At 38.5% G+C, this 21,947-nt stretch overlaps 1 protein-coding gene across 6 annotated transcripts in view; it reads left to right on the forward strand.

The window, feature by feature from the left end:
- Window positions 1-21,947, forward strand: part of LOC138160146 (small ribosomal subunit protein uS14-like) — a 104,129-nt gene that overhangs the window by 32,967 nt on the left and 49,215 nt on the right. The gene's annotated exons all lie outside the window — the stretch shown is intronic.

Below are 21,947 nucleotides of genomic sequence, written 5' to 3' on the forward strand. Positions count from 1 at the left end.
ATGGATAATTATATCAGCATATTTGTAATCTCTATAGGCATTGTGAATATGGCATTGCTGATACAGTCAGTCGTTCCAGTATGGGACTTAACATATGAATTCCAAGTACACTTCCACTTGCTGGACTTGTCTCATTGTTCCAACCAGTCTGGTTTTGTTTATGGATGCTAATTTAGACATCTAATTTATTAGCTATTGATCCCAGCTTTATGTCACGTGTAAATCTGTTGTCTACTATCTACAGCGTCATCCAAGTAATTGAGAAAAATCTTGAACAGAATAGGACCAGTGACAGCTTTGTAGAGTTCCACTAGAGACATCCCTGATGGCTAAATGATCCAGTCATCATTACTTTTGGGTGGTGGAGGGGGATCTGTTATATTAATCAACTAGCCGTAGCCACCTAACTCTTCCAGTCTACAAGGATAGCACAAGGTTATCAACTATTCCACTGAATTCAGGTACATTTAATGCCTATGAACAAAACCCTGATATGACTTGTTCTTAATGAACTCATACTTAACTGCCATTTCTTTTTTCTAAATACGTGAATCATCCATTCCACGTCTTTGATGTTCTATCCTAGTTTTTTTTCTTTTGTAGGCAAAGCATCAAACTCACCAGTTTATAGTTTGAAGAGTCTCCCGCCTGCCTCTTTGTGGGGGAGGAGGGATCAGGGTAATATCTGTCTTTGTCTATTCTTATAGTGCTCCTCTCCTCCATGATTCTTCAAATATTGCAGATAGTGGCTTGGCAACCTCATTTCTAAGTCCTTCCTCCCTTCCCCCCATATCTTGCGATCTGTTCCAGCCAAGCTGCTTACGCTTCTTGGGGATGGCTGGGTCTTGTAGAACCTCCTTTTCACTTACCTTGACGATCAGCTGTATCGCTGTTGGTACTCGACATGCTCATTTTCCTTGGTTTTGTTTGTTTTCCCAAAGGGTATGTTTCTCCACAGTCAAAAAAAGTAGCTTGGCAGGAAACAAACCAGAGTATGGGTGGAGACTGCTGTTTTAACACAATCCCTATAACAAAATGATTTTATGAGAACATGTTGTTCATAAAGTTTATGAGACCTTTTTAAGGGTGGTTCTCCAATTTTTCTATGTGAATGTATTGTCAGCAGAACCAACTAAGGCAATTAATTTATTTCCCTTTCCAACTAGATGGCAAAGTAGGTAGAGCACCTAGAGTAAGGAAGACTCATCTTCCTGATTTTAAATCTGTCCTCAAGGCACTTATTAGCTGTGTGACCCTGGGCAAGTCACTTAGCTCTGTTTGACTCGATTTTCTTATCTGTAAAATAAAAGCTGGAGAAGGAAATGACATGCCACTACTGTGTCTTCGTCAAGAAAACCCCATATGGAGTCACAGCATCAGATGTGACTGAAAAAAGACCGAACCACAACTTTCCATTGGAATGATAGATGAGTGGGTTGAGTAACATTGTCCTAAATTGAGTATGGAAAATGTCCAAGGTGTCCCACTGCATCCAGGGCCATCTCCAGTCGTCCTAACCTATGTCTTGCACTGGACTCCTGATGACTCTGGAGGAGAGAGTGAGGCTGATGACTTTGCATAGCCCTGCCTCACTTAAATCCAACTTACAAGTCAAGACACCCTCCTGATGCCATTGGTCCTCTTAAGGATGAAAAATGAACAACAAATTAAAGATGAGAGTGGCTCAGGACTTCCCAAGAGGAAGAAGTCACTTAATTGTGCTAACTTGCATTTTCTGGAAGGATGATCCTGGAATAAACTTTTCAAAAATGGAAACCAAGGACATCTTTGAGGAGGACTATGGTTTTAGGCCTATAGTTTCTGTTCCTTTTTAAGTAGGTAAGGAAATGGATAAAATATTTTGTCACCTTAAAATATAAAGCATTTTTCCTGTAGGAACTTCTAGACTCCGAAAGTCTTCACTACAATTCACAATATGTACATAAGAGCACAACACATATATAAACATGCACACCCGAACAAGTAGATTTTTTTAGTCTGTTTTAAACTTTATTATTCTTTTATTGAATTGTTTAGAGATGTTTGTCATTTTATTCTTTTTGTTCTCACTTTCATATGTATCTAACTGGTTTCAGTGTTTTCAGTTCAATACTTGATGAGTGACGTGATAATAAAGTGATAAGTGAATCCCTTTCAGACATGAGGGAAGCCTACCTGTGCAAAGATATAGACGTGAGAGATGGAATGCTGTTTGCCAGGAATAACTGGTAGGCAAATTTCTCAGAACAGAGTTGATGAAGAGTAGTATGAAATAAGACTGTAAAGTAGGTGGGATCAATATTGCAGGGGCCTTTACAGGGAATAGGCAGGCCAGTCAGTATTGCCTGAAGTAGGGGGGTGAGAGCTTTGTAAGTGTAGAGGAGAGGACAGAAGTCACAAGAATTGATGAGACCAGCAACTATTTGGATGGTGAGCTTGAGTGTAGGAATGAGGATGACACTGAGGCTGTTTATTTGAGTGACTTAGATACGTGGTGATGCCGGCAACAGACACAGGACATTTTGGGGTGTGAGGAATTGTTTGGGGGAAAAGGCAAGTTCTGTTTATTGGCAGGTTGAGTTTGAGATTTGGTTATCATAGCAGTTTGTTCCTAGACATGATAGCTTGTTCTAATGTAGGAGGTGTGGCTATTAGACGCTGCAACTACTACCACTGCTACCACCACCAGCACTACTTCTACTATACTACAAACAACAGCAATAGCTAGCATTTATATAGTATTTTAATATTTGAAAAGTATTTTCACTATATTCTCTTATTTGTTACTCATAATGACCTTGGGAGGTAGGTATTATTGTTATCTCCATTTTGCAGATGAGGAAGCTGAGGCAGGCAAATTAAATAACTTTGCATAGGGACATACAGCTAATAATTGTCTGAAGCAGGATTTAAATCCACGTTTTCCTGACTCAAAGACCAACTCTCTCTTCTATGTCTATATCAACACCTGATGTTCATGTAGTTTATGGAACTCATAACAATTGGCAGAAGAAGAGATTTGTCAGTAAATTTAATATTGTAAGGTGGGAAGTTGATTGACTAAATCAATCAAATAATCTCCAGTCTACTTAAAGTGATAAGATATAATAAGTTGATCCATTTAAAGGTGAGAACATATCTCACTTGTTCACTAGGTTTGAACAAGGCCTGAACACTCCCCAAGTGTCTTGGATTGGCTTGAAGGATCATTTCCAGGTCTGAATAAAATCATTGAGCTAGTTGGAATCCAGATCAAGTGTGGAGTCAGAGTGGAGAACAGAGAGAAGGTTTCACTTTATTTTGAGGATTTTGACTTCATCCTCCATCACCGAGAAGTGTCCCCGGAATGGTTGAAAGCTGTGTCTGAATCTAAAACCAAAACCATACTCCATGTAATAATGAAAGTAGATTCAGAGTTCTACAAAGAATGCACAGAAAAACTACAGCATGACTAAAAGAGAATGCTATGAGTATTACACAAAGGGGAGAAATCCACCAAGTAGTATGGGTTACCTACCCCCTTTTCCATATCTACTTTCCAAGCTTGAGCCCATTTTCTCTTGGTTTCTATGTGGTGAGTTTGTCCTAGACTTTTGGGGGGAATGTTTGTGCCAACTATGCCAACTATATACCTGCTTAAAAGCTAATTAGATCTGACCACCTAATTCCTTTTTTTGGGGGGGCAGTTGGGGTTAAGTGACTTGCCCAAGGTCACACAGCTAGTAAGTGTTAAGTATCTGAGGTCAGATTTGAACTCAAGTCCTCCTGACTCCAGGGCCATTGCTCTATTCACAGTACCACCTAGCCACCCCTTGACCACCTAATTTTCAGCTGATAACAGGGCAGGGGAGAAGTACTTCAGGGGGCCTTATAAGCTATATGACATTAGAAAGACAACTCTGTGCTATCTTGATGCCAAGATACCAAGGTAGATGTTCATGTAGTTTATGTAAACCAATCTTATTGCTACAGTGTTTGGCACATAGGAGGTGTCTAATAAATATTGTCTATTGGCCACCCCAACTCCTCAGGACAATCCATAGAGCCCTGAGGGGATGGAGTAACCATGCTCTGGGAGAAGGTTTTCCAGAATCTATTCATGTTACACTAAAGAAAAAAAATGTATATGAGATGCTATTGCATTCTCTTCCCCTCCCCCAAAAAATCATCTGAGATTTAAATTCATGGCATGGAGGGTAACAACACCAAACTAGCCTAACCTTCCACCTCCTTGATGAATGTACTTAAGCATTTAAAAGGACAAGATGAAATTAGAAACCTTCAATTGATTTAATTAAGCAACTGAAATTAATGAGTGGATGAGTGTTGCCTGCAGTTAGAGACTACACATTTAACAGCGAGGAAAGTAAACAATCAATAAGCTTTGGGGATTAGTTTTCTTTTTTCACCCCAGCATCAGAAATTTGTTTATAAACAACTAGTCTTATCAGGGGAATGTTCAATTTCACATTGAAGAAAGAAATCTATTTAAATTAGCAAAGTGGATTGGATTTTCAGAGTTCTACCTGGGACAAACTATTGTCAGGTTTCAGCCATCAAACCCTTACCTGAGGTTGCTCTGCCCAAAGGAAGGTACATTTTGATGGCTGAAACCTACCAAAAACTACCATGGTGTCTTGGGGTTTATGGCTGTACTTCTTTCATAAAGACCTGTGCCTTAGACTCAATGCACAGGCCTCTCATTGATTGGATAATAGGTTCCTATCCCAAGCACCACTTAACAGTTATTTTTTCATCCCTGGAGGCTCAGAGTAAATGTAAATAGTAATGGTTCTCTTTTGGCCAGAAGCACAGGAGGGTCTTCCTCTCTTAGTTCGACTTTATTAAAGGGGCCATCCCTAGGCTTACTTCTTAAAACACCCCATATCACTGTATGGGGGTTACCTTAGTTAAAGTGAGAACTCAAAGAAAGTGAGACCTTAGTTTAAAAACATCATGGTCTCCCACTGCATCCTGGGCCATCTTCAGTGGTCCTGATTTAGATGACTGTGGAGGAGAAAGTGAAACTGGTAACTTTGTACAGTGAGTTCAATTCATTTGGGGGCGGCTAGGTGGTTCAGTGAATAGAGCACAGGCCCTGGAGTCAGGAGGACCCGAGTTCAAATTTGGACTCAGACACTTAACACTAGCCATGTGACCTTGGGCAAATCACTTAACCCAATTGCCCTGCCCTTCCCTCTCCAAAAAAAAAAAAAGGCAGTTCATTTGCAAGTCTTGACATCATCTTCCTGAAGTCACAGTCTGTTTCAAGAACAAAGGACAAACTACTTTGTCAGGTAGAAGTGATCCTTTTGGAAATGGAGGGTGATAGGGTAAACATAATATAGTACCCTTTCCTTTACAAATCAAATTAGAGGCAGGATCAGGGATTAAGAGTTGGATGGGACCTCGTTCAATCCTTTTTCTGTGCTGTATGACTCTGACCCTATTTGGTTTTGTCATTTCCTTCTCCATCTCATTTTACAGATGAGGAACTGAGGCAAACAGGGTTAAGTGACTTGGCCAGGGTCACAGTGCTAGTATGTTTCTGAGGCTGGATTTGAAGTAAAAAAGACGAGTGTTCCTGACTCCAGACCTGGCACTACATTCACTGCGCTACTTCGATGCCCTGGGAAGGGGCTTTAGCATTCAGCTAACACACCCTATTTTGTGAATGATGACACTGCTTTGTTCTTTACTCTTGAAGAGGACAGTGATATTGGGGAGGTGATGCCATGACATGCAAGTAAACAACGCAGCGGGTAGAGTGCTAGTCCTGGAGTCAGGAACACCTGGGTTCAAGCCTGTGTGTGTGTGTGTGTGTATATGTGTGTGTGTATATGTGTGTGTGTGCATGTGTGTGTGTATATGTGTGTGTGTATATGTGTGTGTATATGTGTGTGTGTATATGTGTGTGTGTGTGTGTTTTGGATCATCAGTTTTGAAAAAAATTGATCATTTCCCTTCTTATTAAGTACCAAAGTTATGATATCATAGATGATAGAGAATATTAAGAACTAATAATTGGGTGCTTATATTCTGTATATCACCTAATTTTTTAGTAGATTTTGTTTTCTTTGCCTGCTCTTAGGTTCTGGTATTTAACCAGGGTTTAGTGAGGTTTTTAAGTAAACAAGATCAGCATTTGTCAGTCATAGTTTATCATAGATGATAAACTAACTCATATAATAGAACTTGACTGCTTGTTGGTACCTGAGAAGTCATCTAACCCAATTACTTCATTTTACAGATGAAGAAACTGAGTCACAGAATAGGGACATGAGTTGTACAAAGTCACACTAGAGCCTGGGTCTGTACTACTTCCACTATGTTACATTTCCTTTACTTATTTGCTGCTGTAGGGAAAGGTGTGGGGGCGTAGGAAGAAAATTCATGGGTTACCCTAGGAGAAATCACCGTGCTGTGCAGCACCAGGGGAATGTTTCTCAGCATCACTGAGACAGCGAAGCTGTTGTCTAGTACTGTTCTGCTTCATGTGCTCTCCATCCCAAGTAAACTGTCATTACTTTGTAATCTCTTCTTTCTTATCTCCTTTCCCTATTCTAGGTTTTTCTCTAGCACGTTGGATTGCCACCATCTCTGCTTATGGAAGACCCTCCTTTTAAGTCCTTCCCATCACCTTGACTACGACTTGTCACCTTAACTTAAAAAACTCTCTATAGATGACAGAAGTTACTATGATCCCTTAGAAATCAAAACAGGGGATCAAGACCACAGTGGTGGCCATATATCTTGCTGTTTCTGATCTATGCCCAAATTTTATCACCTTTGAGCGGCAGAGTAAGTTTTGAATTCTCAAATTCCTCAAGCAAAATATCAAGTAAAGCCCTTTAATTATAATTGATTTATTTACTCATTTAGTGATTTTATTTTTATTATTTATTTATTTGTCTATTTATTTTACTGCATGCCAGAGATTTGTGGAAAAGGGAACTCCTTCCTTTCTTGTGTCTTTACTCCTCCTCCGGATATGGAAGTTGCTTATGAAGTATCTATATTTACATCTCGTTTGTTTGCATGCCAGTGTGACATTGACAATGCCGAGTCTATCTTACCATTCTCATTATACTCAAGTGACCCTGGCCTCATTTTACCCGAATCCAGTACAGCTTGTGGACACTTAATGAAATGGTTTAAATTACAGGGTTATGCAGGCCATTACCCTAAGCCATCAAAACAGCAATTAACTCATCAGCCATGATATTAGACCAGCTGTTTGTCTGAGAGACACTATGTTAGAACCCAAGCCACAGTATGTTTTGTTCTGCCTAAGAATGAGCTTTCATGAGGCAGAACTAAGTGATGATTGGGTCCTACCATAAGGAGAAAGGTAATGAAAAGAGCTTTTTGTTTGATGGAGGATTGGGAAAAAGGGAAGATGTTAGGGCTTAAATTTAAGGGTGCCACTTAATAGATCAAAGCCCATTATGTTGGTCAGGGTGCATGATGTGAAATATTGCATATGACATCAAGTTTTTTTTTTAAACACATTCATTAGATTTGCTATTTTTTCCTCTTATTACTCTTAAAAAAATGTATTTTTCTTCATTAGGTATGGATCCCTAGGAGGGTAGGGGGCAAGAAGTGGGGAATTCTGTCTGATATGAAAATCAAATACCAATAAAATATATTTTAAAAAAGGACAATCCATTGTGTTTTTGCTCCTTTGATCTTACTGTGGATTAGTTAGCCCACATTAAGGGATTGTTCCAGTTAGGTATTCTCAAGGATAAAGTTAACCTTTTTTGATTATAAAAGCATAGGACTTTGGCACACCCTTCTTCCTTTCCCAGAGTATTTTCAGGCATACTTTGTCTTACACAATGAGTACATCCCTAAAAAGTTTTGTGGAAATTTAATTTTCATAGCCATAATCCTTTTTTAGATTAAAATGGACTCATGCAGTTCCATGAAAGCAGTTAGAAAGAAAGTCTTATCTACAATTTTCATCTCATGGTGCTCTGACCACAATAAGTATTTACTAAGTATTTGTTGAACTGGTAGAGGCCATGTGGTAAAACAGAGCTAGACTTGGCACCAGGAAGACCCGACTTTAATTCTTGCCTCTGACACACTGGTTGTGTGACCCTGGGAAAGTCAGTTAACCTTTCAATGCTCCAGGCAACTCTCCAAAAATACAAGAGAAGGTGCTGACTACATTTGGGAGTGGAAATTTCCTCATCTAGGGAGGTCCTTATACCAATGAAATGACAGTCCTTATTTCCTTTGTTGAAATAATAAAAGATCTGTGTAATAAAAGCTTAAAATTGTGATTAATTACCTAATTTATTAGCTTGATAAGTTTGGGTTTCCACTGTTCATGTTTTTTACCCTCATTTTTATTTTTTTAATTTGATTTTTTTTGAGGCAATTGGGGTTGTGTCAATTTACCGAGGCTGGATTTGAGGCAGGTCCAGTGCTCTATCCACTGTGCCAACTAACTGCCCCTCATGTTTTCTGAAAGCAGGGAACTCCTGTTCTTGGCTAACGAAGATTCAAAGGTCCAAAAACACATGTTTAACTAAATAGAGGAATACTCAAAAGTAAAGAATGGGGTACCACATAGTATTTTGAATGCACATGTATTGTTAGTTTCAAAACCTATTATGCTGTTACTATAGTTTTGGGAAATTAAAGTACTTCCTTCCTCCCCCAACACCTGGAACTCCACTTGGGACCTACTAACTCAGCTCTTACACTATAAAAGTATAGAGTTCTCTACTATCTTCATATGAAGTAAAACATTTTAAGATAATTTTAGCTATTTTTTTAAGCTAAACCTATATAATCAAAGTAAATTTTAGTCTAAGAGTCTAAGGAATAATACAGTTTATCATCTCCCTGTGAAAATATGCTGATAGTTTGTTCTACTGTCTGTCTTGTTCAGTTTTGTCCAATTCTTGGTGACCCCATTTGGGATTTTCTTGGCAAAGATACTGGAGTGGTTTACCATTTCCTTCTCCAGCTCATTTTGCAGATGAGGAAATAGACTAATGGGGTTAAGTGACTTGTGCAGGGTCACACAGCTTGTAAGTGTGACTGAGGACACATTGGAACTCATGTCTTCCTAATTCTAGGCCTGCCGATCCAAATACTATGTCACCTAGCTTTTTTTAAGTATTTCCAAATCTCATGAATATGATACCATTGCAAGACTTAGGGGCTCGTAGATTTTGAATTACAAGGGACCTGGGACGTCATCTGGTTCAACCCCCTTATTGATAGTTATTATTCATAAGAGAAAGCTGTAATTCAGAAAGACCAAGTAATTTGTGTCAGGTCATCCAGGTAGTAAGGGGGCAGACCTGGAATTTGAATCTAAGTTCTTGGACCAGCCCAGTGCTATTTCCTCTTTCTAAATGTATGCTTATAGAATTATTTTTTTCTCCAGTACATTACCTAGTTGAAAAAAAAATTAACAATTAACTGTAGACAGGACATTTTTAATCCTGTCTACTTAGATGATGATTCAGGGCCTCTATTGAATCCTTCATTCTTCCTGGCAATCACTCAAAGTCCATTTCTTTCACCATTAAGATGCTTTATTGAATGTGGGAATCAAAAACAGAAGGTTTTTTTTCCCTCACCTATGAATGAATCCACTTATATTTGATTTTTATGCTTTCCATGGTAACTAAACTGGCTAATTTTACAGGACAGAAAACTTTTATTAGTTTCCTACTGTGTATGTAGGATCATGTCGGGTGCTGGGAGCTGAAGAGAAGGAACACAAAATTTAGATAAAACACAGAATCATAGGATTGTGGTTCTAGAGCTAGAAGACTCTTAATTAAAAAAAAAATTACCCACAGCAAGTAAGAGTACCGGCTCCAGTGTTGAGAAGACCTGGAGATCGAATCCCGGGCTCAGACACTTAGCACCCACCCAGAAACACCTGGCCGTGTAACCTTGAGCAAGTTACTTAACCCCAATTGCTTAGGGGCGGCCAGGTGGCTCAGCGAGTAAGAGCACCGGTTCCAGTGTTGGGGATGACCTGGAGATCGAATCCCGGGCTCAGACACTCAGCACCACACCCAGAAATAACTGGCCGGGTAACCTTGAGCAAGTTACTTAACCCCAATTGCTTAAAAAAAAAACATTACCCCATTATCTTACAGATGAAAAACAAACTGAGGCCTATGGAGGTTAAGTGACAAACCCAAGGCCACAAGGGTAGTAAGTATCAGAAGCAAGATTTGAAGCTATGTCCTCAGAATCCAGAGTCTTTATTAGGGTGACAAGAGAGCAACACAATTATGCATAACATTTCATATAAGGACATTAGAAAAGTGTGGTGGGATGGCCAAAGGGCTGGACTCAAGTTATAATGATTTAAATTTATAGCTTATTTCTGGAACATATTGACTTGTATAACCCTAACAAAGCCATTCAACCTCTTAATGCCTTGGGCAAATTTTGAAACCTGTAAGTTATTAAACAGTTGCCAATCTCCTTTAACAGAGGAAGTTTTTTCACCTGGAAACTCTCTATACTGATGAAAATTATAGATATAGACTCTTCCCTTCCACCCTCTCCCACCCAATATAAAGGACAATAAATCACAAAAATGTCTACCTGGGATCCTGAGAGAATTCTCTTCCTACTTGTGGGACCATTCCTTTGTATTCTTCCCTGCTATATCATCATCTTTGACCTGCCCCCTAAATCTGGGTGTCCACAAAGGCTGTTCTTGCTCCCCTTTTTTTCTTTTGTCTCTTTTTATCTCATCTACTCCAAAGGTTTCAGTTACCTTTATGCAAATGAATCCCACATCTATTTATCTAGTCCTGAGCTCTCTTTCTATATTGCTATTTGCTTGTTGGACATTTCTAGTTGGGTATTCATAGATACCTCAAATTCAGTCATTCAAGCTTTAATTATCTTTCCCATTAAATTTACCCTGCTTGGAAGTTCCCCTTTTCCTGTTAAGGATACAACTATCCTTCTAGACACCCATGTTCTCAACCTTAGTGTCTGTCCTTCGTGTCTTCTCCACACCCCATTTTCTATTGATGGGGTATGATCTCTGGGAACCCCCTTGATTCTTCCCACTTGATCTGGCTTTCCTCAGAGGCCAAAAGTCATTATCAATGTGCCTGAATCTCTGTTACCCTTAACCTAGCCTGACTCTCCATTGTCTCTCCCACCCTTGATCCCATCCAAATCCCATTCTCTTGGTTCCTGGAGTCAGACAGACCTCAGTCCCATCAAGATCGTCCTTTGATTCCTCCTCAGGACCCTCCCCAAATCCCTCCATCCCTAGATCTTTCTCACAGTCTCTCTGTATAGAATATCCATCTTGCCTCCAGGAAGGGGCTCAGATTCAATCTAGCTTGTCAGATTGTTCTGGCCTGCTTGTCAATACAAGCAAGCATCAGGCTCCTTAAGAGTCTACCCATTATGGTGAATAAACTTTGTTTTTCTTTGGCTGAGAGAATGCTTGAGTTGAATTCAATTCAGCAGGACCCAGCATGTCAGTATTTTGGGGTCTTGAGCACCCCAACATTTTAAACCTTAACACTATCAATTGTCATATCTGCCTCTAACATCTTGAGTCCATTTCTTTCTTTCTCCTCATACAGTCACTATCTTAGTTCAGTCCTCCCTTCACCTCTTACCTGGATGACAGCTCGCTAAATAGAATGGCTGAGTTTTAAATTTTGTTTTCTCCAATCTACTCTTTACACAGTCACTAAAATAATCTTTGTAAAACACAGGACTGACCATATTATTCACTCCTCTGTTCAAGAAAGCTCAGATGTTGTCTATTGCCACTAGTATGAAAAACAGACTACTCAGATGGGCATTTAAAGACCTTTAAAATTCAACTGAAGTTCATCATCCTGGGCTTAGTTCATATTATTAGCCTTTATGCACGGTATATTCCAGCCAAAAAAAAAAAACCCTACTTGCAGTTCTCTGAACAGAGTACTGAATTTCCCAACTCCCTCTGCTTTTGTGTAGGTTTTCCCCCATGTGCGGAATGAATTTTCTCCTCAATTGCACCTCTTAGAATCCCTGATTGTTCTTTATAGCAGCTTTGCTTATGTGCCATCTCCAATGGGAAGCCTTTCCTTATCAGCTTAATCCTTGGGTTCCCTCTCACTTCTCAGGTAATCATGTATATACTTATATTTTACATGTTGTATCCTTCCCCTTGGAGAATGTAAGCTCCTTGAGGGAAGGGTTTTTTTTTTTCTTTTATTTGCATACCCCAGCACTAGCAGTGTGCTATGTAAATATCATCAATCCTCAACTTTTGAGGATTAATGTTCCTAGAAAAATGCAAGGAAGTAAAAAACATGGATGTTGATACATGGAACCTATGGGAAAAAAGAGAGTTGTTTCTGCAATCATCAAAACCTGTAATATTTCCTCCTTTTTGTGCACATAACTAATTGTAAATTGGTTAACACCAAACTCACAGCAGACAGTGGCTGCCAGCATTCCAGCATGAAGTTTATCTAACATCTTTGTCTTTTCACTAAACCTCCTTACTGACTTTGCATGCTTGGGCTAAGAGCCAAAGCACTTGCACTATGATTTGGGGGGCATAATTGCAATATGAAACTAGAGTTTTAAGGGCAAACAGTGAAAACATGCAACTTATGTCCAGGGGGCTCTTTATGATAATAGGGTGAAGCAAGTACCTAGTATGATAGCAGCCACTCCACAGACACACAGATGTATTGTGCCTCTCGTTTTTTCTCTGCTGTGCATAACCAAGAATGTGCAGGAATACCAACAGGAAAGTGAAAATGAAGTCACTAATAAAGTACTGTGAATGCTTGAAATCACAAAAGTTAAACACACAAATGTGGAGGATTGACTTTACTAGGTCCTTAAGAAATGATTGTTGGATAGAACTGGAAAGTTTTCTGGTTTTTTTTTTTTTTTTTTTTTTTTACAAATCAGCCACATCAGAGAAGGCTAAGTAAGAAAATGCTATTTGAGCTGGGCTTTAAAGAATAGAAAGGAATTTCACCAGCAATGAGAAATAAATCATTCTAGGCATAAGAAGCAAGCTGAGCAGCAACAAGGAAGTGAACCCAATGATTGGCTCATGGGAGGCAGGGTGTGATGCTATGGTGATGCCAAGTTTGGTCTTGATTACCAGACAGGAATGTTTAAGATTTACTGATGATTAGCTCATAAGGAGCCATTGAAAAATTGTTAACTTTGGAGTGACATTACTAGACTTTTGAGTAAGAAAATTATTTTGTCAGTAGAATGAAGGATAGATGAGAATAGATGCCTGAAAATATGCTAGGAGACTCTGATGATAGTCTTAGGTCAGTGATAAAGAGGGTTGTGTTAGGGGACATGGATGTCAACGTCTTTCTAGAAATACATTTGAGAGTTGTTCCAAAGATTTCTATCTGCTTTAATTTCATCATCTCTAAAATGAGGATAATGACAGCACCTACCTCACAGGTTGTAGTGACGATAAACTAGGACAATATCTTTATACCACTTTGTAAACTTTAAACACTATATAAATGCAGATTTTTATTATTGTCATTATTTATTTATTATTATTAATATGGAGATGTTCAAGGGAAGTTGGAGATGTGATCCAGCACTTAGATAAGAGGTAAAGATTAGGGATGAAGATTTCAGAGTTAGATATACACAGGTAGTAGTTAAAACTAGAGGAGGAAATGAATTATAAAAGGAAAGAGTTTAGCAAAAGAAGAATGCCAAGGATATATACTCGAAGAATATTTACATTAAAGGATCAGGAAGAAGACTAGAAACTGAAAAGATAAGGGAAAAGTAGTTTAGGAAAATCATTAGAGTAGATGTAGTGTCTTTGAACCTGAGGGAAGAGAGATTATTCTGCAGGAGAGGATGGACAACAGTGCCCAAAACTACAGAGAGATGAGGGGAATATGAGAACTGGAAAAAAAAAGCCATTCAGTTAGACATGAAATGGTCACTGGTAACCTTAGAACAGGTGAAATAGAATGAGGGCTTTACAAGCCCCATTTGTTGAAAGCTAAGCTTGAGTTTTTAAAGTGGTTATGTTAGAAGCCTTAGTTATTTAAAGCAATTTTAAAAAGAAAGCCTTTGTAATTTTAAGTCATTAAAATATAACTATATGTTGTTACTTGGGCAGTAATATATGTATGTGTGAATATATGCATGTATATTATATGTATGGTTTGTTTTGTTTTTTGCTTTTTGGAGGAGAGAAGGCAGGATAATTGGGGTTAAGTGACTTGCCCAAGGTCACATGGCTGGTAAGTGTTAAGTGTCTGAGGTCAGATTTAAACTCAGGTCCTTCTGACTCCAGTGTCAGTGCTCTATTCACTGTGCCACCTAGCACATATGTGCATATGTATGTATTTCAGCAAAGATATAGTTTGTTCAGGAACAATGAAGATAGAGCCAAGAAAATGTAATGTAGCAATAATATTTATTAAATTAATTAAGGAAGGATGGGGTAAATGAGCATAATGGATATAGCACTGGGCCTAGAGCCAGGAAAACCTGAGTTTGAATCCAGCTTCTGACACTGTGTGACCCTGGGCAAGTAACTTAAGCTCTGTTTGCCTCTGTTTCATCATTTGTAAAATGGCGATAGTAATCGCACCTATCTCCTAGGGTTTTTGTGAGGATTAAATGAGATAATAATTGTAAAGTACTTAACACAGCATCTAGAAAATAGTAAGTGCTTTATAAATGTTAGCCCCTGCCATCATCATCACGATCACCACCACCATCATCACCACCACCACCATCATCATCATCACCACCACCACCACCATCACCACCACCACCACCATCATCATCATCACCATCATCACCACCATCACCACCACCACCACCACCATCATCATCATCACCATCATCACCATCATCACCACCATCATTACCACTATCATTATCATCATGTAATGAAGTTAAATACTTATTACATACCTACTCTGTGCAAAGTACTGTTAGGTGCTGGAAATGCAGACACAAAACTGAAATAGTCTCTTCCCTTAAGGAGTTTAATTTCTACTAGTGAGATACTAAACATACGTAGATACATCAATACAAGTAGGGAGTAGGGAGAAAGTATTAAAAACTAAGAATAGAAACCAAGAGAATGCTTAATGGGAAAGGCTACAGCTGAGCTAAGCCTTGAAGGAAGATAAGAATTTTGAGAGCTAGAGATAAATTCTCGGAGTGAGTACATGCCAGGAACGGAGAAGGCTTGTGGAAATGTGTTGAGAAGTAGTAGATGGATTGCTGAACTTGAAGGATAGAGTCGACTGTGGCTAGAGTAGAGCATGCTTAAAAGGGGGTAATATGAAAGGTGAATTGGGGTGAGATTGTTGAGAGCCTTAACTTCTAGGCTAAGGAATTTCTATTTAATCCAGGAGGAAACAGTGGGTCACTGAGAGAGTCGAGCTAGAATACAACATAGAATTGGCAGCTGGGGGAGGAGGCCTGATTTTTAAGGGGAAGAAACTGTAGCTCAGGAGACTTTTATATACTTTTAATGCAAACAAACAAACAAGTGGTATCCCCAGATCCCCATGACCAGAGAAGGGCGGCAAGTCAGTAAGTATTTATTAAAAGCTTACTATGTTTGGGTGCTTAGTGCTAGGAATACAAATATAAGGAGAAAGAAAATTTAATTTGAATGGGAGAAGGGGTAGGAGGGTGCCTGGGAAACCGCACCTGAAAGGAAATTAGAAAGGGACTGGGGTGAGGCTTGGGGGTGGGGTGGGGAGAAAACTACCTAAGGGCATGTTAGAGAAAATCCAGAAGTAGGAAAGTTCAGCCTGGAAAGAAATGACCTGGCTGGCCTGAGCACTTTCCTTAACATTGAGGTTCTGATTGGAACCAGTCAATAACAAGAAAGCCTTCAGAGCTAGAATGTACTTTTGGGGTAAGAAGTCCAGGAATGAAGTGAATTTTCAGTCAGCAGGTTTCTGTGGCTTGTAGAGAAAATATGGAGAGTCTCCAGAGTGCAGCCCAGAGAAGGATGAAGTTGGGAGATGTGGGGATAAAATTGCAGAAAGAGGACAACGGACTGCATATGGAGGTGGGGAGGGAGGGTGGAGAGGGAAGAAGGATAACTCTGAAGTTACAAGCTTAGGCATTTGGAAGACAATTGTGCCCTCAACAGAAACAGGGAAATTTAGAGGACAGGTAAGTTTAGGAAGAGAAATCATAAGATCAGAGATTTAGAGCAGGAAGGGATAGAATTGTGAGGTCCTTGAATCTAACTCCTTCATTTTACAGATAAAGAAACTGAGGCAGTGCCTTACCCAGGGTCATACAGCTAATAAGTCTCTGAAGCAGGACTTGAATCCTGTTCTTCCTGAGTCAGTCAAGAACTTTATCAATTTTATCAGGTTGCTTCTCCAGTTGAATTTGAGATGCTTACAGGGCATCCAAGTCAAAATGTCCACTAGACAATATCATTGCTAGAATAGGTCACAGAGTTGACCCTAGTGGACAAATACCTATAAATGGATTCAATATTTTAATGCAAAATAACTTCATATTCTACACAACAACATGAGTTTTCTATTTAAACATTTTAAATATTGTGGTTTTGTTTTTATATAGTTGTAAGTATGCCTTATTTTCTAACTGGAGAAGAATATTCTGTATTACTAAATATGTATCGGAATTATAGCCCAGATCAGTTTTGGGCTATTGCACATTGCTTAGATCATACCACATCTGAATTGAATTGGAAAAATTGCGAATTATGCTGTACAGTTTGATGTTTAAAATGTAGAAAGCAAGGCTGAGCTTGCTTGTGACTGAGACAACTAAAATGCACTTTTCTTTCTTAGAAGTAGTTGGTTTACTGGGCCATGAATACATAGGTGCTAAACACATTATTTTAGATAATAGGCTGTATGCTTCTGCCTAATGTTTTGACTCTGACTACAGGAGAACTTAGCATTGCACAATCTTTATGCAGTTGTCCAGGATTTTATGTTTCCTGCTGTAATCTGGGCAAGAATGTTAGAATATAAATGGTGAGAATGGGAGTTCCAATAGAAGGGAATATTTCACATATTCTTCCTAGGGATGATCTGCCTCCCTTCTTTGCTTTGAAAGAGAATCAGAAATTTGGAGGTGACACTGGAAGCCAGGATCCCAAACCAAATATGTGAACCCTCAAACTGAATAGAAGCAAAACTCAAATACAAAATAAATAATGCTATTCTTGCTCAACACTATAATTATTGGCTAATCTCAGAGCCCTTGGGAAATAGATGGGTAATAGTTATCTTTTGTACTTTACAGATGCAGAAGCTGGCAAAAATAATTAAATTTCTCTGCTTCAAAGGCTCTTATTTAATCCATACCAGCTTTTTTCCCCCCTTAATACAAACTTCTTCCCTTTGCCAATATTTAAACGTCTGTTCTTCTTTACTTTCATCTATTACTTCTGGTCCTGCCCTTGGATGATATTAAAACAAGCCTAATCCCACTCCCACATGGCACCCCTTCAAATACCTGATGACAATGATTGGTACTCTGCAAGTTTTTGTTATGATGTTTAAAATCCTCTCACCATACTAGGGACCCTCCTTTGGAGGCATCCCAGTTTGTTAACATTCTTCATACATTGTGATGTCAAGTATAGAACACAAAACTCCAGATATGTGGTCTGATGGGGCGGGGGGGGGGCGGGGAGGGAGAGTGAGCTGGAATAATCACTTTCCTTGTTCAAGATCAGGGATGGGGAACCTACGACCTCAAGGCCACATGTAGCCCTCTAGGTCCTCAAGCACGGCCCTTTGACTGAATCCAGAGTTTGAATTCAAAGGGACACATTTGAGAACCTAAATGGATTCAGTCAAAAGGACCTGTTTGATGCCTTGAGGCTACAGGTTCTCTATCCCTGTTCTATATATTATCATGGGTCAGTGCAATCTAAGATTGCATTCACTTTTTTAGTTGCCTTATTGAATTTATATTCTACAAATATATCCTCAATTTCTCTCTCACAAACTTGCTTAGACCTGCTTCCTTCATCTTATACTTGTAATAGCTCTATGTAAACTGGAGCCATAGTACCTATATCTGACTAGATTCTAGGTATAGGTTCTAGGTCTGGCTTTGACAACATTGTAAACTTGGGCAAATTATTTTCCACACCTTCGTCTGTTTCCTCATTTAACAATTCCATTAAACATTGTCAAAATGAGTAGTTAGATTTATAATCTCTGCTATCCCTTTCCAAATCCTATGATTTTTTTTTAACCCAAGTGTAGGACTATACATTTATCCCCATTAAACTGTTTAAAATTTCCAATTTAGTACCATGGTCTTTCTGAATGCTTGCATTGTTACCCAGTGAACAAACCATCTTGATCAGTTTTATGCTTTCTAAAAAATTGATAAGCATGCCATCTAAGCCTGCATCCTACTCATTAGTAAAATTACTGAATATCATAGAGTCAAGAAAGGATCCCTGGGGACCATTCTTTTGAGTTGAAAATCAATTTAGTCATGACTTCTCTTTGACTTCAGTTATTCAACCAGTACTGAATCCATTCAGCTGTGATATGATCTATCCTGGTTCTCTCCATTTTTTTTTTCTACAAGTATAACATGAGAGACTTTTTGAAAAGCTAAAATCCAGGAATACTGTCTGTGACATTTCTGTAATCCACTAATATCCACTAATAATCACTGTATTCAATGGGATGAGGTTAATCTTGTATGTCCTATTGTCGTTAAGCTATGCTGGCTATTAATGATTATCAATTTCTAAGTGTCCACAAACCATCCCTTTCCAACACAGTTTAAGTTTGTCATTTCCTTCTTGTGTATCTTGCTGTTAAATTTGTTAACTTCTGATAGAGCACTGTAAGTAAACCACCAGGGGAGAATGTATTGCATTATCTAGCTTCAGATTCTGCCTTTGGCACTTACTAGTTGTGTAGCCAAGAGCTAACCTCCCTTAGATTTGATTTCTTCATCTATAAATCAGGGATATGATTGTCTATGGTATTATAGAGCATAGTAGTTAGCACTAATTTTAAAAATCAGTGTAACAGGCATATGCCATTCATCTTGAACTGCTGCAACTTCTAGCATAAGGACTTAAATCCTAATATTTCTCTATAAGGTCCCTCGTCTGAGGTTATCCTGGGAAATAAAATAGCAATAAAAATACTAGGTCAAATCATATTATTACTTTTCCATTAAAAATTTCTGAGCTATTTAAAATCCCTCATCACCAAAGAAGGGAAGGACTGTTCACTGTGGGTTTTTGTCCACCCCAACCAGAATAGTGGAGAGAACAGAAAACAAGATCCCATGAGTAACTATGCTAAGAATGGTGCTGAACAGACCTTCTTTCACTGCATCTAAGGGAGCTACTGAGTGGTCATGTTACCTTACATATCCTTGCAATAAATATATCTCTCCCTTCCAGAGTAAACTCATAGATGACTAATGCATATTTAACTGATTTTGGGGGTAAACAAATATCTCCACATAATTTTTGTGACAATGAAATGTTATATGTAAAGCACTTTGTAAATCTTAAGACACTATATAAACATAATTTTTTTGGAATTGCAGGTGGCCTTTCTAAGAATTTGGTTATTTTATCATTGGGTGCATACATACATACATACATACATACATACATACACACATATGTATGTGTGTATATATATATTATATATAATATTGTTTCATTGTTTCCTCTTTGATCATAATATAGTCCTTTGTTCCTTTCTAACACTTATAGTCTTAAGGAGAAAAGGAAAAAAAAAGACTTAAACATTGTTGAAGAAACTTTTTTTGTTTATCATGGTGAATATGCTGTTTTGCAAGACAGTTTATTATTCTGTGCAAATCAATTAATTTCTTTTTTTGGTTTATTATATTTTAGCCTCTTTATTCATTTATAGTTCTTGCTGCATAATCTTGTGTAATTCAAATCAGGGCTTTAAAAATTGCATTTTTGCTAATATAGAAATGTTTTACATGATTATACAAGTATAACCTATATCTGATTGCTTACCATCTCAGGGAGGGGGGAGTAGCAGGGAGGGGGGAAGGATAGAATTTAGAACTCAAAACTCAAAAAAAAATTCTCAAATGTTAAAAATTGTTTTAACATAATTGGAGAAAAACTCTATGTATGTGTGTACACACACACATATTCTTCCTGCTTGTTTATGGGTCTTTGAAAAACCAGGGTTCTAAAATTTGTAAAAGTCATCTCTGATTGAGATAACCATGTCAGCATCCTATGTAGTCTATTGATGTTTCAATCGACAGGGCTTATCTGTGATCTGCTCTCTATTTCCACTATGTCCTGGAAGTTAATTTGCATGATTCCCTGAAATGCTGTGATCATGGTTTGTTTGTTTCTTTTTATTTTTCCTGGAAGACCTATAATTCTCATATTGAGTTCTCTTCTCCACATCTGGTGTTTTGGTTTATAGATGTATGTAAGGTGGATTTTAGTGTGTGTAAGGTGGATTTTTGTTATTCTTTCTTAGAATTTAGTTTCCCAGGATCCATGGTCATAACAATCTCTAGTTCCCAGGCTCATGACTTGTAAACATATCCACCATGCTTATGCAGTGTTATAGAATGATAAATAATATAAACATGTGTGCTTAAAATTGTAAACATCCACTGCAAATGTGCAGTGAGATAGGTAAACTTGTGAGACGATTGCTGACAAATTGCATTCTTTGTCTATTGCCCTATAAATCAAGGGGTCACTGGTCAGTGAGTGGGGAATATGATGGTGTAATGCTGTGTGGGCCTCATTGGTTCCCACTGAGGCTCAAGGGGATTTAGGGGAGTGAACAAGCTGGAATGCTGTGCCTGTCTTGACTGACCACATTGAGACATAGGGGTAGTTGCCCCCACTTCTTACCAGCCCCTGTGAGAATGGTGATTAAGGAAACTGTAGGAGTTGGTACTCCTATTACCAGCAACCCCTTGTGAGGAGAATAGACTAGAATTTAGTAAGCTTATTTAACCACTTATTATGACTCTATTCCTGTCTTCCTGTCTGCCCTGATCAAGACTGAACCTATGCTAGTTCTAGAACACTTGTTTGCAGTTCCTCCCGTGTGTTAGAGGCTGGAGTCCAAAAACTCCTGTGCCTCCTGTGAAACAATTGGTATAGTTGGTGTTACCTGTGTGTTACTTGTGAAACAATAGACACCTTAAGTAGTCTTTTAGCTGTGCTGTTTTATTTTGCTTTATTTGTTCTGACATAGTTTCATTTTATGTTTTCATTTTTTCCCCTGTTCTCCTAAGACTCCATTATGTTATTTTTTTGTTATATTTCTAAGCTGTTGAGTCTTATATTTGTCTTTTAAAAAAACTTTTCCTTTGAAAGAACTCATTTTTTATCCCTATAGATGCTAGGTCTTCCTTTATATTTCTTTTTTATTTTCCAAAGCATTGTGGAGACTCTTGTGTTCAGTCTTCCTTCTAGGGTGAGGGGTCTATTTTTTGTTGTAGCAGTATTGTTTTTTTCTTCTAGAGATTTCTCCTAGTATTGTATTACCATCATTTTGTCATTTTCTTCTTTTTAAAATATTGAAACCTCTTAAAATTATCCTTTTTAATTTATTGTTTTGGAGGGGGGAAGGCAAGGCAATTGGGATTAAGTGACATGCCCAAAGTCACACAGCTAGTAAGTGTCAAATGTCTGAGGCTAGATTTGAACTCAGTTTCTCCTGACTCCAGGACTGGTGCTCTAATCTCTGTGCCACCTAGCTGCCCCTGGAACCTCTTTTTTGTTTGCACATTTCTTCACTTTTAGTTTTCTTTCAAGTTTTTCTATTTGAGGACTTCTTTTATTTCCCTTTTCTTTTCGAGGTGAGGAGGGGATTGGAGGAGAGGGAGGGAGAGGGAAAGGGGTAGAGGGGGAGAAAGGGAGAGAAAGAGAGAGAGAGAGAGAGAGAGAGAGAGAG

The sequence above is a fragment of the Petaurus breviceps genome, unplaced genomic scaffold (assembly GCF_028583685.1).
Source record: "Petaurus breviceps papuanus isolate PSGF00001 unplaced genomic scaffold, PetGlider_PUasm1.0 118, whole genome shotgun sequence".
NCBI lineage: Eukaryota > Metazoa > Chordata > Mammalia > Diprotodontia > Petauridae > Petaurus > Petaurus breviceps.